General features: G+C 42.7%; 1 protein-coding gene across 1 annotated transcript in view; it reads left to right on the top strand.

Moving 5' to 3' along the window:
* Window positions 1-5,274: 5,274 nt before the first annotated feature.
* Window positions 5,275-12,715, top strand: part of EIF2AK3 (eukaryotic translation initiation factor 2 alpha kinase 3) — a 72,597-nt gene continuing 65,156 nt past the window's right edge. Inside the window, exon 1 of the mRNA XM_074951897.1 lies at window positions 5,275-5,394. The gene's annotated coding sequence lies outside the window, so the exon portion shown is untranslated. The remainder of the gene's footprint in view (window positions 5,395-12,715) is intronic.

Here is a 12,715-nt window from a genome sequence, read left to right as displayed (position 1 = left end):
CACCATCACAGGGCCTAATCACATCAGCCACACTATCAGAGGCTCGTTCACCTGCACATCCACCAATGTGATATATGCCATCATGTGCCAGCAATGCCCCTCTGCCATGTACATTGGTCAAACTGGACAGTCTCTACGTAAAAGAATAAATGGACACAAATCAGACGTCAAGAATTATAACATTCATAAACCAGTCGGAGAACACTTCAATCTCTCTGGTCACGCGATTACAGACATGAAAGTTGCAATATTACAACAAAAAAACTTCAAAACCAGACTCCAGCGAGAGACTGTTGAATTGGAATTCATTTGCAAATTGGATACAATTAACTTAGGCTTGAATAGAGACTGGGAGTGGCTAAGTCATTAGGCAAGGTAACCTATTTCCCCTTGTTTTTTCCTACCCCCTCCCCCTCTCCTCAGACGTTCTTGTTAAACCCTGGATTTGTGCTGGAAATGGCCCACCTTGATTATCATACACATTGTAAGGAGAGTGATCACTTTAGATAAGCTATTACCAGCAGGAGAGTGGGGTGGGGGGAGAGAAAACCTTTTGTAGTGGTAAACACCCATTTTTTCATGCTTTGTGTGTATAAAAAGATCTTCTATACTTTCCACAGTATGCATCCGATGAAGTGAGCTGTAGCTCACGAAAGCTTATGCTCAAATAAATTGGTTAGTCTCTAAGGTGCCACAAGTAGTCCTTTTCTTTTTGCGAATAGAGACTAACATGGCTGTTACTCTGAAACCTGTCATTTAATATTGTAACTGTTTTGTTTGTTTGGCTTTCCTTGTTGTATGGTTATTACCTAGCCATAAATAACTTTTATGGTTACGCCTGTTGCTTCCCTCCCTCTCTCACTCTCTCTCTTTTGTGTTTTTGGCTTCCCCATTCGCTCTGCAGTAACGCTCCTCTTACCTAAGGTAAAGATTCCTGCAGCGCCCAAAAATCATGTAGGGTTTTCTCATCAAGTGGGTTACTACCAGAACAATTGTAACATGAAAGTGGGGACAGATCTGTGCTGACCTTGTAGCATAGGAAGATGGCAACTCGAAAGTGCTGCTCGACCCAGCTGCTCAGGCGTGCTCTATTCCAGTGCGGTGCCCATGGCATAGGAGGGTGACAGCTTGAAAGTGTTGCTCAACCCAGCCTGCTGAGTCCAGGGACATATAAGGGGTCAGCTTGGGAGTGCTGATTGACCCAGTCCTCTCAGACATGCTCTGTTAACGTGTGCATGTGTTCATCTGACTCTGGGGCTGGAGGAACCCACCCCTGGGGAACCTAGGTCCTGCAAGATAGCTCCACTGGGAGGGGCATGCAGAAGGGAGAAGTAGAGCTCTGTATGAGAACACAAGTGACACACGCAGTACATTGATAGAATTACAGAATCTCCACCCCCAGAAGAGTAACCCTAATAAGTGAATGTACCCCAAAGTAACGGGCAAATCTGGTAACACCTGGGGTAAAGAGGGATGGTGATAATTTACGGGTATCGGTGCAGGCGACTACGGACACATTCTGCCAAATTCTCCATATTCTGCCATCATTTTCCACAGGTGTGGATCATTGAATCAGGTATCTCATTACTGAGGGTAAGCAAGGATGTAAGGGTGCATCTACTACACACGTGTGACTTCAGACCTGGTCCATATGCTACTTGCCTGTAAGTGCTTTGGTCCCTGCACAAGTGATTTCCGAGTGGCATGAGAAAGTTTCATTCAATGGGGGAAGAACAAAGCAGCTCTGCCAAGGAACCTTTGGCAGAGGATTGGCAAGTACGTCCAAGAAAGTTTCCTAGAGATCTCTCTGGAGGATTCCCATGAAATCTTGGTGTGCATCAACACACTGTTCCGCTGTGCTGCTTACCTGCACAGGGGTATTTGTAGCACACTCAGACACAGCTAGTCTTTCACATTTCTGTCCCTTCACCCACTTCTACAGTACACAAAGCAAAAGAAAGCTGAATGTCATATAACCAAGCAGCATCAACTCAAAAAGATCACTTACCAGGGGTCTCCTCTCCTGCTTCTTGCTCACTGGAGATGTACTGCTCGGACTAGCTAGACACTTCTGGAGTGGAGAAGTGTTCCTGACTTGCCATCCTACCTGGCGACCCTGCCGTGGGCTCCACAACATCCTCCAATTCCGCCTCTTCGTCCACGACTTCATCCTCGGGCTTCGGTCAACTTTCTGCCACCTCCAGCTCCGCAGAAGTATCCATGGCGGCAAAGGTGGGATCGCCACCAAAGATAGCATCCAGCTCTTTGTAGAAGCAGCAGGTCTTCGGTGTAGCACTGAAGTGATGGTTTGCCTCCCTTGCCTTCTGGTATGCCTGCCTCATCGCCTGTATCTTCGCTTGGCACTGCACCATGTCCCATTTGTAGCTCTTTTCACACAAGCCAAGAGAAATCTGCCCATAGGTATCAAAGTTCCTGTGGCTGGAGCACAGCAGGGACTGAACAGCCTCCTCTTGCCATATACTCAGCAGATCCAATGGCTCCACAGTGGTACAAGGGGGAGAGCGTTTGCCGTGTGGAGCCACCATGATCAAGGTGCAATGTGAGCTCTCCATGCTGAGCAAACAGGAAGTGGAATTTGAAAAATTCCCAGGCCTTTAAAGGGGATGGGCAGATGCTTGTTTACCTGGCTGCAGGGCAGCGGAGTTGGAACTGCTGACCAGAGCGGTCAGGATGGGCATTATGGGACACCTCCTGGAGGCCATTTACAGTGACAAAGCCAAGCGCAGTGTCTACACTAACACTTTGTCGATAAAACTTTGTGCAAAAAGCTCTATGCAGCTCATAGAGGTGGTTTTATTTTGTTAACAAAACAGGAGAGTTTTGTTGGCAAAAGTAGCATTATAATGTGTACACCTCTGCTGTTTTGTCGAGAAAACTCGGTAGTGTAGACAAGGCCTAAATATCAGTATGCCAAGATACAATGCAGTGCTGATGTGTCTAAGAGTTTTCAGATAGCTTTGAGATGTCTGAATGCCATCATGCCGCAAGGCAATGCAATGACATCATACCATGAAAATCTGTCTAATCATCATGTCAAGAGGTAATGTGCTGACAGTGCAGCTAAATATCATTCCACTACAACAATACATTCAACAGCCATCACAGTGTGACAGGTTTCAGAGTAACAGCCATGTTAGTCTGTATTCGCAAAAAGAAAAGGAGTACTTGTGGCACCTTAGCGACTAACCAATTTATTTGAGCATAAGCTTTCGTGAGCTACAGCTCACTTCATCGGATGCATACTGTGGAAACAACTGAATGACATCATGCTACACATTGCTACACTAAAAAGCATCATGCCAGGGTGCAACATGTTGACAAAAACTAAACTTCACAGCATATCTCAGCCACATAAATAAATAATTATAATAATAGCTCTTATACACCATTTTAACTATTTGTATATAATATCAAACGTGTATGGCATGGGTACAGTACAGTACAGACAGGTAAGAAATAAAGACTTCTTCCACACAGAGCATTGTAAGGCCAGCATCCATCAAACTGATGCTCTTGTGGGAGTGCTGCAATGCCCTGCTCTGGTGCTATATGTCAGTGTCACAGCAATGCCCCACACAGTCAAGGTGATGCCTTGTGTTGTCAAAGTGCCATGACATCCTGCACTGATGCCATGTCTCAATGTCATGGCCATGGCCAGTGCCGTCACAGCAATACCTTGTATTATCAGGCTGAGGGGTCATGGTGCCATGTGTTGTGGTTCCTCACTGTTGAACATACAAATCAATATACTGGATCAGATCTGAGGGCCACATAGGCAAGTATCATGTCTCTGACAGCGACCAGAAGAAGGAAGGTGTAAAAACGCTAGAGCAAGCAGAGGTAGGGTAATCTGCCCACCACAGAATGCTCACCCTACCATCTAATAATCAGAGATTGGTCGAAGCTGCAAAGCATGAAGTTTAAGATCCCATCCACGACATTATTTTAGCGCTTTTCGGCTCCTTGGAGCTAAGATCAAGTGTAAGTAGTCCCTTGGTCTATCAAAGGCTGTGATCAAGTGTCTTGATGTTTTTGGTGTTTTGGCCCCGAGATGAAAACCTTGTCTGTGTCTCTTGGACCATGAAGTACAAACATTATTAATTATGATAAATCTAGATCTTCTTCTTATCTAGATAAACACCCAATCCCTTTTTGAATCTTCCTAAGTTCTTGGCCTCCACAGTTTCCTGTGGCAGTGAGTTCCACAGCCTAATCACATGCTGGGTGAAAACAGTAATTCCCTGTCTCCGTTCTGAATTTGCTGCCTCTCCATGTCCCGGACCATCCCCAGCGGTGGTGTCAAGAAGCAGGGAGAACAGAAGCAGCAGCTCCCCCTCTCTAGACCATATACCTGGCTCCCGGCCTAGGTGTCACCCGTATCCCAGGATCCTTTAGGGCCTCTCCTGTCAGAATCAGGAGATCCTGGGTCACGTAGCCCTGGCATAGCTCAAACCCCGCCCTGACTGTGTCTTTGCAGCTCCCCCGCCCCCTGAGAGCGGGCGAGTCCATTCCGCCCCGGTCCCTTTAAGACACCCCCCTATTTTCTCATCCTCTTGGTTTGCCCCAGGTGCCTCCATTGAGACTGCCCCTTTCGACACTCAAAATCGGCCACGTATGAAACACTAGAGTTGCCCAATCAGGAAGAGGCGGAGATAGCCGATCCCAATCGTCGCGCTCCCTCCGTCATCTCCAAATTATCCAATCAGGAACAGGTTTGAAGGCGGAGTACCGAATCACAGAGAAGGAAAGGAAGTGACTTCTTTCCATTGGCCAGTCTGATTTAGTATGCGAGACTGCGTATACATCTCATTGGTCAGCAGGTGTGTTGACTAACATCGTCACTGTGCCCGCCCGGTCGAGCCAGATAGACCAATCAGAAACAGGTACTGGTTCGAATGACACCACGTCTGTCAAATGGGCTTCCTCCCTCGGAAGGCGGGGGAAGCAGCAAGAGCGGTTGTGCGCAGGACGCCGGTACGTGGCCGCGGGCAGGCGGGAGGGGGCGGGCTGAGCGGGGTTGGTTGCGGCGTGGCGGTGCCCCGTTCTCCTGGTGGCGGGAGCGAGTGTTCATGTCCTAGCGGCCGGCGCGGCGGGGCCGGGCTGAGGGGGCCGCTCCATGCGGGCGCCGCGGTGCCGGAGCGCTCTGGCTGCCCTGGCGGTGCTGGTGCTGCTGGGGGCGGCGGCCCCCGAGCCGGCTCGCGGCGATGCCCGTGGAGGCGAGGTCGGGTTCGGGCTCGGGGCGGCCGCGGCCCCCGCCGCTCTCCCCGCTGGGCCCGACGGGATCGTGGAGGACGATGAGGCCGGGGTGGCGGCTGCGGGGCCCGGGGAGCAGGAGCCCGAGGAGGAGGAGGAGGAGACCCGGCCCGGCGGCAGGTGAGCGGGTGGCGGGGCAGCGGCACCGAGGGGGCTGCATGGGGGCTGGCGAGGTGGCGGGGATTCTGCCAGTGGGTTGCCGGGGAAGGGAGGAGAGGAGGGAGATGAGCGCGCAAGGGAGGTGAAAGTGATGGGCAAGGGGGCTAGGTGGGAGGGTGCAGGCGGGCGGGCGGGGGGGGTTGCAGGCAGGATAGTGGGGGCTGGGGGTGCAGGGAGGAAGGGGGACTAGGAGCGGGCGCGGACATGGTGCTGTGGGCAAGTTTCTGGGTAGAACCCCCAAGTAGGTTTAGTGTTCTCTGCCCTTACGCCCTGTCGGGGTGAAGGGTGTTTGTTGTTGCCCTGGCCTTGTTTTCATTACGTGGTAGGAGTAGTCCCCGTTGTTTGTCTGCTCTGGCTTGTCATTGCGGGTGGGAAAGTGATAGCTGTGGGTCTGGCTCCTTCCTTAGTTTATTACTGGGAAGCAGCTCCACCTTGTACCTTGTTTAAAGTGTCTGGGCTCCTGGATCTGTAGTTTACTAAGTCTTTTGATTTATCCTATGTCCTCTCCCAAACACCTGCATATAATAGGTTGTTAAAGTGTGTTATGCACCTTTCTGTCATTCTGCTCTACATTGGAGAAGAAAAGGATTCTAATTAAAGCTTAATTTGTCTTTTCCTTTCATGTGTAATAATATATACATTGGTGTGCACTAGAACAGAAAAAAAGATGAAAAACAAACTACCTTTTCCATTGGTTTGTTTCCCCCCCATTCTGCAACGTATTGGGGCAAACTTGGATAAAAATCATTGGTGAACAGATGATTGTAATAAAGAGGTGATTAAAATACAAAAGTAACATTGAGCAGTCTCCAGTACATCTCTGATCTGGCTGAAGAAAGATCAGGAATTATGTCATTGCAGGAGCTAAAGGGGAAGAATATGATCAAGTATCACTTTTTTCTTCTAATGAAGCAAAGTACACTTCCAGACTTTGTTTTGAAGTGAGAGATTTGAAGCCTTGAGTTCATAGACTCTAGAATAATTCAGTTTCTCCAAGTAACTGTCTGGTTAACCCACATCCTGTGCCAGTTTAAGATTTTCCTCCCTCTTAAACAGTGAAGAGTCATTCTTTTGTGTGTTGGCTCATTAAAAATTATAACTTGGCTTGCTGCGCTTCTCATTCTGGCTAGGGGAAAAAGCAGCCTTCTGTTCTTCAATTTAAAATTTGCAAAATACATTTTACATTGAACTACTGGAAGTAATCTTGGGTTATCTGTCTGTATAAAATATTCAACCTAATAATTTGAAGCCAAAGACTAAAGACAGCCATTCTCTGATTAGTGCACTAGAATAGGCTATTACTGGATGACTGGTAGAATTGCTATGTAGCTGTAGTAGGAGTTTGGAATTACCATAAATCTTAATTCTTTGTGTTAGTTGCCTGTACGTGAAAGATGCAGACTCTTATCTGGATTCACACTTGTTCAGTTGCTCTTGAGCAGTAGACTATGGCACTGCCGAGGGTAGCTGAACTCAGGCCATCAGTTGTTAAAATAAAATGGTGTTGCAATAACTGTTAAATCAATACAATGAGCATTCTATATTGTAGCTTGTGAGGGGTTTTTCCTATCCTCCCAAGATACAGTAAATATTCGGAGGGTTTTTAAATTGTAAAGTTCAATGACACAAGGGCTGAAAAATGTTGTTATACATGTTTAGGTGCATAGGTTATAAAATTGGAGGAGCACTTGCTATTTGCTGACTTTGTATTCTACAGTCAGCTTGCAGTATCTTTTATATATTGTGCTTGAGAAGATACTCTTAGTAGTTCCAAATATGGCTTGATTTATTTGTTTAAAGAGCAGTAGAAGGGATGCTAATTCTCAAGTGTTGGGCTGACCTGACTGTTCAGTGTAGAGATTGGTTGTTTTTGTTTTGAGTTTCCTTAAACAAAAACATTGAAGCTTGTCTATACTGCAGATACAACTGCTGTGGACCCAGTGACAATGCAGTTGTTCCTTGTCTTGGTTACATGTCCCCTTGCATGGGTCTATCTTGTGTTGTAGTCAGACCCCTAATTCAGTTTCTGTAACTGGGCAGGTGAGGTCCTACGTATTTTGCTAGTGGAATAGAGTTGTAATGGGGTTACCTGAAAGCATGGTAGTAGACGTAGTGCACTCTGTCCATAAATAGATACTGCTAGAGGTGTTTGGCTCCAGATTTGACTAGCTTTTTCATCTGTGTGAAAAATCTATCTGTGGAATTTTCTGTATTAATTTAAAAGGACAAATCAATGCTAGGAGCACTTAAGTATCTGTGAATGAAGGACAGAAAATTAGTAATTCCAAAAGGATTATTACAAACAGCTGGATGGAAAGAGTTTAACGTTATGACAAACTTTGACATAGTTTGTTAAATTTCAAATGTACTTGTATAATATTTCTCATAAGTGCAGTCCTTAGCTGTTTATTAGGGTACTCTGCTGTATCAAGCAGGTGGAAGGTGATATTGACATGTCACTTTGTGCTGCTGATGTTGCAAGTGATAGGGTCTGGTGTTTCTAGAACACATTTATTTCAAAAGTTCTCAGACTTAACTAAAATACAAACTAAAGGGAGAATGCAGACACAGTGGATCCTCCATTCATTTAACAAACTTGATCAGATGTCTGAATCAAGTGATGCATGCAGGATACCCACATCCTCTCAAGTGTGCTCATGTAACTGAGTAGCAGTTTTATTTGAAGCATCTTCAGTCAACACAAGACTTGTGAAGAGAGATGGCTAAATATAGTCATCTTATTCGTTAACAATTCTGCTTTTCACTAAGCACGTTCTACTTTTAAGTGTGAATATTGCTTTAAGAATTTGGCATAGTATGCTGTGACAATCTGATGTAATACCAATTATAGGTGTGACTAAAGAAAAATTTTCAGAGAAACTCTGAAAAACTAAGTAATCTACCCAGTTTATAAATCCTCTTGAGAAAAGCAACTAGTGTCCTTTTGAAAAGGACACTGCCGATTTAAAAATCTCGTGTCAATGTTTTATCCTAATGCTATTGGTAACACTAAGATTACTAGAAAGGTTAGAGGAAAACTTTCATTTTTTTTTAGTTTACTGTATGAAGTTGTCAGCACTTTATTTATAATCAGTTTCACTGTTTCCTGCAAATAGTCAGTTTACTCTGGGTCTTTCACACAGAAAAAGGAGAGAAAAATATTTTTAAAATACGAAAATGTGATTGCGAAACTATAAAAAATGATGGCTTCTTAGGGCAGATGGGTAGTACCTCAAACCTTTTCAAAAACTGATTAGATGTTAAGTTGATAGTGTCACTTTAACCTGACAACCACCAAAGGGTGGGCAAAATATAGTAAGATTGTATAACGTATAAAATATTTGAAATGGTAAATTTAAAACTAATCTTGATATCAGAACTAGGAAAACTTTCTAGCAAATTTCTACTGGTCATGAATTTAAAACTTGTGAAGTCCCAGGAATACTGTTTGACAGCAAGCTAAAGATTTGGTCCAGAAGTATCTCAAATAATTTACAAGGCTTGTGAATTTACAAGGCAGCATTTTAGGTCAAAGTGAAACAATCCCCCAGAGACTACCGGGGTATTAGTTATTTTTGTCAAGGTCCATATTTCTTAGTCAAAGTCCAGATTTCAGAAAAAATAACAACAATGACAATAATAAGAAATTAAAAGATTTTTGCTGTCCATTCAAAAGCGTCTGGCGGTCTGGATTTGGCCCATGGTACGCCTATTGATTACCCCGTACTAGACTAACATTCGCTTCTCCTGTAGCTAATTCTTTGATTCCAGCTCTAAATGTAGCTAGCTGTAAGACTTGGATAAGGCTGAGCTGGTCTTGTGACTATGGTCTGTTCAAACAAAATAATCGTGGTTTGGAAGGAAGTATTTGCTTAGTAGGTGAGTCTTGTCATGTAAAGTCCACGGTATTGTAGCTATTTAGTGGAAAACATTTTGATTATGTATAATGGCATTCAAAAGAGTTTGGGGGCAGCAAATAGGTGGTAAAAACCCCAGTTTTAAAACAAGCATATGTAAATCGTGCAGAGTATTTTTTTGTTTGTTTTTTGAATGAAGACTTGAAAGAATTCTCTCCTTTAACAAACAGAAAACTCATCATGGTGCATCTTCTCAGCTGTCGTTAAGTCTTTCTAGTGAAGAGGCTTGAATTCATGATATAGGAAGACATGTGAAACCAATAAAGCTGGTAAAAATGCTTCATAGCCAGATAATTTTGGGAAGGCTGAAGTTTGTATCTGGGGAGGAAGGTAGAGTGGGTATGTAAAATGCAGAAAGATAAATAGCTGCTTATATAGGAACAAAGCAAGTTGGACAAGGGAAATGATTAGCAAAAGCAATGGTTTAGGTGGGAAGGCAGTGTTAGGCACTGACTAGGTGCCAATTATTGTTTAATCTTCTTTCTTTGGTGTTGATTTGATCAAGGTGAAATTTAAATTAGGGATGTTGATTGCAGTTAACTCACATGATTAACTCAAAAAAATTAATCACAGTTTTAATCATACTGTTAAACTGTAGAATACCAATTGAAATTTATTAAATATTTTTGGATGTTTTTCTTATTGAGGGGGAGGGATAGCTCAGTGGTTTGAGCATTGGCCTGCTAAACCCAGGGTCCTGAGGTCCCTTCCAACCCTCATATTCTATGATTCTACATTTTCAAATATATTGACTTCAGTTACGACACGGAATACAAAGTGTACAGTGCTCACTCTATATTATTTTTTATTACAAATATTTACATTGTAAAAATGATAAAAGAAATAGTATTTTTCAATTTACCTCATACAAGTACTGGAGTGTAATTTCTTTATTGTGAAAGTGCAACTTACAAATGTAGATTTTTTTTTTTGTTTGTTAAACTATTTTGTTTTTGAGTGCAGTTAAGTAAAACTTTAGAGCCTCCAAGTCCGCTCAGTCCTACTTCTTGTTCAGCCAACCACTAAGACAAACAAGTTTGTTTACACTTATGGGAGATAATGCTGCCCGCTTCTTATTTATGTCACCTGAAAGTGAGAACGGGAGTTCACCTGGCACTTTTGTAGCCGGCGTTGCAAGGTATTTACCTGCCAGATATGCTAAATATGTGTATGCCCCTTCATGCTTTGGCCACCATTCCATAGGACATGCTTCCATGCTGATGATGCTCATTAACAAAATAAGGCATTAATTAAATTTGTGACTGAACTCCTTGGGGGAGAATTATGTCTCCTGCTCTGTGTTTTACCCGCATTCTGCCATATATTTCATGTTATAGTAGTCTCTGACTCAGCACGTTTGTTTGTTTTTTAAGAACATTTTCACTGCAGATTTGACAAAATGCAAAGAAGGTACCAGTGTGAGATTTCTAAAGGTAGCTACAGCAGTTGACCCAAGGTTTAAGAGTCTGAAGTGCCTTCCAAAATCTGAGAGGGATGAGGTGTGGAGCATGCTTTCAGAAGTCTTAAAAGAGCAACACTCCGATGTGGAAACTACAGAACACAAACCACCAAAAAAGATAATCAGCCTTCTGCTGGCGGAATTTTACTCAGATGATGGAAATGGACGTGCGTTGGTCTACACTGCTTTGAATTATCAAGCAGAACCCGTCATTAGCATCGACGCATGTCCTCTGGAATGGTGGTTAATGCATGAAAGGGCATGTGAATCTTTAGTGCATCTGGCACATAAATATCATGCGACCTCAGCTACAGCAGTGCTATGTGAACGCCTGTTCTCGCTTTCAGGTGACATTGTAAACAAGTAGGCAGCATTATGTCCTGCAAATATAAACAAACTTGTTTGTCTTAGTGGTTGGCTGAACAAGAAGTAGGACTGAGTGGACTTGGAGGCTCTAGAATTTTACATTGTTTTATTTTTGAATGCAGTTTTTTTGTACATAATTCTACTTTCATGATAGTTCAACTTTCACAATAGAGATCCCACTACAGTACTTATAATGGGGGAATTAAAAAATACTATTTCTCTTGTTGTTTCACAGTGTAAATATTTGTAATGAAAAATAAACGGAAAGTGAGCACTGTACATTTTGTATTCTGTGTTGTAATTAAAATCAAAATCAGTTGAAAATGTAGAAAACATCCAAAAATATTAAATAAGTATTAACAGTGCAATTAATTGCATGATTAATCACAATTAATTTTTTTAAGCACTTGACAGCCCTAATTTAAATAGATACACTTTGAATAGTCATTTGTGTTTTGTTAAGTGTGCTTTGAGCTTTTGGGTTTTGAACAAGCACAGTCATTAGCAGAACCCAGTTACACTGAGAGCTACAATATAATGTACAATTGTGTGACCATTAGAGTGCTTGAGTATGGATACACTGCACTACATTATTAGCCTGCTTGTGATTCCTGTACCTTTATAGCAGTAATTATCACATTCAGCTTATAAAACTGCTAGTAAGTTTGAGTGAAGCTGTAGTTCTCAAATATTTGACAAAAGAATTGATGCCTTTCCTAGTACATTAAAACCTAAAAAAAGAAAAGGAGTACTTGTGGCACCTTAGCGACTAACCAATTTATTTGAGCATAAGCTTTCGTGAGCTACAGCTACTGGATGCATTCAGTGGAAATAAAGTGAGCTGTCGCTCATGAAAGCTTATGCTCAAATATGTTAGTCTCTAAGGTGCCACAAGTCCTCCTTTTCTTTTTGCAAATACAGACTAACATGGTTGCTACTCTGAAACCTGTCATTAAAATCTACGTTTCTTGATTCAAAAAATAAACATTACACTTGAAAAATGTGGTGCTATATTGTTGGAATAGGGGTGGGTGTGTGTGTATATAGTTGTCACACAATGTTTGTTCAGATTATTAATAACAATGTAATACATTCTTTACAAGGATGTTTTTTTCAGTGGTGGAATGTGTTTAAATTTAAAATTGCAACACTGCACATGGTCTCTTATTGTGGTTGATGTTTTACCAGTACTGTATAAGACACTGCCCTTTTGCATATCTTTTAGAATCATGCTTTATATATTTTATGGACATTTTTAAAAGGAATACTGACATATCCCTTAAAATGCATTATGTTCCTCTCTGAACTCCAAAATTGTATGGTGTCAGTTGATCTGAGTCTGAATTTTCATTTTTGGACTGCAGCTAATATATCAAATTTAGGTGCTCTTGACTAGCAGTAAAAACACAATTAATGAAAATATCTGTAAATCCAGCAGCCTCCTTTCACAACCACTTTTGACAGTAGCCAGCCGGAAAACTAAGAAAAATGTCTCTTCCCAGCAAACACCCCTTTTATCTATGCTCTCGACTCCCCAGAA

The sequence above is a fragment of the Natator depressus genome, chromosome 4, assembly GCF_965152275.1.
Source record: "Natator depressus isolate rNatDep1 chromosome 4, rNatDep2.hap1, whole genome shotgun sequence".
Lineage (NCBI taxonomy): Eukaryota > Metazoa > Chordata > Testudines > Cheloniidae > Natator > Natator depressus.
Note: the sequence above shows the minus strand (reverse complement) of the source record. Positions and strands in the feature narration are given on the sequence as shown.